Here is a 6,375-nt window from a genome sequence, read left to right as displayed (position 1 = left end):
TAGTTGGAAAAAGGAGTATTAGAATAGTCTTAACATTCTTCGATACGATACCCAAAATTAAAAGTTGTAGTTCTTTAAGAGTTAAGTTGCAATATGGATATGAAACTATATTAAATAACATTTTTGTAACATTAAAATCAGTTGGTATATCCATTTTGAATGGATTTTTTTGTCCATGAATAATTTTGTAATATCCTGCATTAGTAATTGGAAAATAATGGTTTGCTGAATTATGTAGCTTTTCTAAAAGATGACTCATTTCATTAAACAATATTTAAAAGTCATACTTATTAATATTACCATCCATCTCATCAGAAGAATCTTCAAATACTGGGAAGCTTCAAACTAATGGCAGAGACCCATTTTCCAAAACTGGAAACTCAAGTTTTATCACTGACAACAAATACTGTCAGTTGTCTTCCTTGAAGTGACAAACTCACTTTGTCCTTTTCCAAGAAAATGACTGAAAATACCCGAGTCTAAATAACCATAGTTTGTCAATTGTTTTTCAAATAAAAGTGATGACATGGAAAAATATCTTGTTCGGTTTGCAAACTCAACTGCACAAGTGTTTTTCCTCGAGACAACAATCATACTTCAGGACACAGTGCTTTACATGTGCTTCCTATTTTTTCACAAAGAATGTTAAAAAGATGTTTACTCAAGGGTTAAGGATTAACAAAACTTCTAATTTTTACTGTTTAAAGGATTTAAGTGAAATACCTTTAAAGAAAAACACTACACGCACTGTGAATGCATGGTGGTAAAAAACACAACGGCACGTTGGCTAGTACAGTTTGGTGTCACTGCCTTGATTCACGCTAAGGTGACTATATTATCATTACTATATTATCACCATCAGTACAAATGTCAAAGTAAACAAGGTAAATTATATCTTGGTATTATTAGGAAAATAGTTTGACCTTCCTGACTCCCTGAAAGATCCACAAATCATACTCTGAGAATTGCCATGAAACAACAAGTAAATGAGTATATATTTATATAGTACTGCTAATACCTTACATTATGACTGATCTTAAATTATTGCGTATTGAGAAGGGATATAAAAACACCACCTCCTTTAAATCACAAATGCTTATTTGTTAGGACACAGTAACAGTGAAACAGAGTGAAAGATTTATTGGCAAATGTACAGTGTGTGCGCACAAGTGCCTGTATGAGAGAGAGAGAGAGAGAGACAGAGACAGACAGACATACCGAGATTGCAGACAACAAAATGGACACTTTCCAAAAACCGCTGGGAAAGTAGTTCTAAAGCCTACTCAGTACCATGCATTGTCTGGATTTATTCACAATATTCCTATTTTATTAAAAAAACCAAAACAATTAACTTTAGAATTAAAAAAGTCTGCAGACAAAGCAGCTGCACCTAATCATAAGCCAATTTCTGTTTTCAGAGGTATAAAGAGGTGTGGAAATATAGTGAAAATGTCCAGAGTACCCATTTGGCAAAAGAACAACCTGCAGGTCTCAGTGCAGAAGGAGACGGAAGGCCATCGCAAGGTGTGGAGTGGCAGGAGCAGCTGGCCCTCTTAAGCTGCCACCTAGCATTGCTTCTGTGCATTTGTGAAGGGAGCAGCCCTTCTGTGATAGAATAACGATAAAGCAGACTGCTCAAGACTTAGAATCTTTCTTAGAATGCAATAATCAGTTCCGATGACTGCTTACCATTCATGCGTGCAAAACACAAGTTTTCAGTATCAGTTGAAAATATAAGGCCACTAGATTGGGGGGAATGAATTGAGAGATTGGGATTGCCATATATACATTGATAATAAAAAAAATACCAAATTGTACATTCTATATGCAGACTATTGTCTGTTAACTGTATCTCAATAAAAGTTCTTAAAAAAAAAAAAAAATATAAGGCCACTAGAAGCTGGATAAATAAGGAGATTGGGCAATCTTCAGAGAGACACGAGCGAGACAGAGACACGAGCGAGACAGAGACACGAGCGAGACAGACACGAGCGAGACAGACACGAGCGAGACAGACACGAGCGAGACAGAGACACGAGCGAGACAGAGACACGAGCGAGACAAAATATGAGGAATTAGGCGCCTCAAATTAAACCAGAGAAGGGAAAGAAAGCTTTGCATTTCAGCATTACAACTGTTCAGAGTAAGTTTGTTATCATCAGTATTAAGTCTGACATGTCTAGTGGAGTCCAGTAATGTAAATATTTTAATTCTTTCAAATTTTAATGTAAACTTTTCTTTCATATGCAGAAATATGGAAAATCATCTTAAAGAACCTGCCCGAATTTCATGACAAGTTCATCATCTTTTCTCCAAAAAGAGCCACAGCAATTGGCCACATGCCAACATGCCCATTTGCTGGCAGTTACACACACAGGCTGGGCCTTCGAAGGGTGCATCTAGGGCTCGTCCCTGCTACTGTTCACCTGATTTGGCACCGTGAAAACTGACACTTAACCAGCCAGGACAACCATTTAGCAGGGTCACTTTTCAGAATGACAAACATGAGATTTAAAGCTTGACCCAATTTCTAGTTATTGAACATCTCCTTTAGAGGAAGAGGATCTGCACGAGTTTTTATAAACATGCAACCAAGCAAACACACTTTGCCACAGTCCCTGTGACTTCTCAATTACTGACTTCAGGCTGGTCATCTCTAAGGCCTCACAATGGGATTTGTGCCGATTCTCCGGAACTGCTTCACACAGGCCATTTCCTCTCCTACCCAAGCTCTGGGGCAGACTGAGCTCTTCAGGGAATAAAAGATACAACAATGCCTTTCACATTCACTATGATTCTCAAATATTTTATAAAGCGACGTACATAATATAGAGTTCTATTTTTCTGAAAAAAGTCATGACCTACGATTACCTGGTTCCCTTTGAACAAAAGTGTTTACACGTTGTCTGGTTTGTACACCAGTTCTACTCTTTAGTTGTTAAGAAAAAAGGAACTGATGCTTGTAAACATACCCTGGTCTGGCAGGCAGTGGCAATGCAGAGTGTGGAGGAAAGATGAGCAGGCGTGAGATGAAAGATCACATTTCCCAATTGACACCGTTCAAAGCATCTGACCAAAGCAGAGTCATTGGAGAGCTCGAGTTTAAAAAAACAACAAAACCTGGTATTCTTCACCCTGGCTGTACCTTCTGCCCTGCATTGACTCACAGGTCACTGCAGGGTCAGCGTGGCCAGCAGGACATGGTGGATGGGGATTTTAAATAGGAGATGGTCCTATGTGACACCGTCTATTTGCTCTTTATTGAATTCTCAGGAGCACGACTCCCTTTCAATCTTTTTTCTCTATTCATTTCTTTCCCTTTTTAACCTATAATCCCCAAACTCAGAGCCCCAGAGACATGAGGACATGGAGCCGGCAGAGTAGAATGCGGGTCAGTGGAATGGAGACCCTCCAGTGCCCTCCTCCCCTGTGTGCCCTGTGATCAGGGCAAATAGATTCAAAAAGCATTGGTACACTGATCCAACTTGGTCTTTTGAATCTGGAAAAAAAAAAAAAAGTCAATAAAGATGACAGGCTCTAGAGTCAAACTTCATGGTTCAGCTTCCAGCTGGTTCCCATACTAACTGGGTAACCTCAGAAAAGCTACTGTCAAGTCTCCATAGCCTTAATATCCCCATCTGTAAAATGGGGATAATAATAAACACCTCAGAGGGAGAGGATTAAATGAGATACTATATAAGTAAAGTGCTTAGCATTTCAATAATCATTAGTCAAGAAATAAAAGGGAGAGGGTTGGGGAGGGCATCAGGTACTGTGTGTGGGAGAGAGAACAAGTACATTCCAAACTACCTTTAAATGTAATTTTGTAAAATAAATTCATTTCCCACTTTTTCAATGATAAATTCAGAGACGCACTTCGTATAAAAGTTTATATATATAGATACAATAAAAACACACTCAAATCTAACTTTAAAAAACATATATTGCAAAATAACTGACAAAATCTAACTATTTACTAAACTCCAACCAACAGCTACGCCAGTAACAAAGTGGGGGGCAGATGCCCACATGCTTTAAATTAGTGGCTTTCACAACATTTTTAACAATAGCCCACCAAAAATACACTTTATGATAAACCAGTAAGATTTTTAAAACATGAAATTAAAGTTTCACAAAACAATCATTACACTTGTTAAATGTTTTATTCTAAAATATTATGTTCTATTTTGATATTTTCTACTGTTTCATCTTGAAAAATGTGGCTATGACTCAGTGAACTGACATCATGATCAACCAATCTCAATTCATGATGTGTGTATTTTAATTTTAATCTATATTCTCAGAGCGGTTAGCCTTCTCAGACATGGCCTGAAGAGGAAAAAACTCTAAGGTAGTACAACCGAAGACTTCAAGTATTATTAAAGTTGACACCAAAGAGTTTAAGGGATCTCAAAAATTATCTTTCATTGGTGAAATAAGAATTGTTCAACATAAGTGGGTGAGTAGATGCTGTGCCACCCTTCCATCAGTCTGGCGGGGTCTAGATCCGCATCAGTCCTGTGTCTCCGTAAGTCAACAATGACTTCCTCACAAGACCCACTGTAGTGTAAGCACTATAGTTGGCTCTTCTTTTTATAACGCAAGTGCCTGTCTTAAGCTTTGACTGCCAAGGCATCCACATCAAAGAGGTATCCACTTCGAAGATGGCCATCCTGAACACAACGCCAGGCTCTAGTAAAGAGCCAGGCGGCCCTCCCAAGTGCTCCAGATTTGCTCAGGGCAAATAACTAAAGCTATTTTACTTACAACATCCTGTTGAGAAACTTAGAATGACTTCTCTTCATTCCAACTGCCCACACCCTCTTCTGATAAAGGACCTTTCTCCTTATGGGGAGCCGAGTCCTACTCTCATTAGTCCATTTGGTTGAGAGCTCCTGACCCACTCCCAGCTTCAGTTGTGTGTGTGCACCCTGGAGCCTTCATCCTGCCAGGTCCAATTAGAGGCAACCATAGGATTTTTGCTAGGACAATTAGAAAAAGATAGCCCTGGATTTTCAAGCACTAAGGACACAACTCTGCTGGGTCTCAGAGGAAAGTATAGCAGGGGAAAGGGGAAAGGGAGCGTTTGATTGCTAATGTTCTTTCACATAGCTTTTCTAGCTCAGCAGGACCAATGCCAACTTTCCTCTTAAAATTCTTAGTTTTGTGAGCCAACAAAATCCTGCCTTTTACATGTTAAGCTAAATTTGAATTGCGTTTCTATCGCTGGAAACTGAAAGTGTACTAATGCACCCCTTGTACATCCCACTCCCTAAGGCTCATAAAATGAACTTCCAATGTGGCATGACAGCCCTTGCCGCCCTCCTCAATCTAGATTAGAGCCACTCAACAACTACCTTCCACAAATGCTGGGACCTCAATTTGTTTGTTCACCATTGCTTGAAAAAACCAGAAGTGCTGGAAGCTTGCTTAAGACATTGCTCTTCCCTGGGATATGTTCCTGTGTAAATTCTACTTGTTCTGGAAGTCCCTGCAAAAAGTGCACCTCCTTTTTAAAAATCTCAACCATCTCTACTCTAGGAAGCACCTCAGAGTTTCCTCTTTAAACAATGTTAGGCTTTTACAGCAGACAGACAGGAGTATGATCTGAAGTAAAATTCTACACAAACAACACATAAAAGCAGTATTTTGAACATATTAACCTTGCTGAAGAGTTAAGATGGATGAGCGGGGAAAGAAAGGGGGAATGGACAGGAGTCTATCACAAGAGTCTTCACTGAGAGAGGACAAAGGCTTGTCTCAAAGAGTGACAGCAAAAATGGAAAGGGAACAGTTACGAGTCAGGGGAAATTGATGGGACTGGTGACAGAAAGTCCAAGCGGCTGATGCGGCTTCATAAACACAGTACCCAAAACCAGCTCTCCTGAACCTTGTCCTGTCGTCTCCCCAGTATAACCACACAAGAGTATAAGAACTAGAATTCTTTATCACATGTTAATGGACACTCAATTAGGAATTCCCTGCAAGGAAACAAATGGCTGGAGTTAACAATAGAAATATACAGGACTATAGTCCTATTTTTGTTATTTTAATCATTATGTTATCTCCAAATAAAGTAAGCATCTTGCCAGACTATCTACAAAAATAATAAAAGCCAATGATATTTGAGATATGAACACAGATATTCAGTATTTCAATACTTAATACTAGGGGGCATAGTACATTAAATGACTATGATATAGCATATGGCATATATAAAAAGAAACATACATAAAACACTATGAAACACTGTAATACACATATAAGTATATTATATTTAAATAAAGTTTAAATACATTAACTGGTTTCTAAGAAAAATACATTTATAGTAGTATGTTTTAGATATCTGCAAATATTTGTGGTCATTCCATACAT

Source organism: Hippopotamus amphibius, chromosome 6, assembly GCF_030028045.1.
Source record: "Hippopotamus amphibius kiboko isolate mHipAmp2 chromosome 6, mHipAmp2.hap2, whole genome shotgun sequence".
Taxonomy (NCBI): domain Eukaryota; kingdom Metazoa; phylum Chordata; class Mammalia; order Artiodactyla; family Hippopotamidae; genus Hippopotamus; species Hippopotamus amphibius.
Note: the sequence above shows the minus strand (reverse complement) of the source record.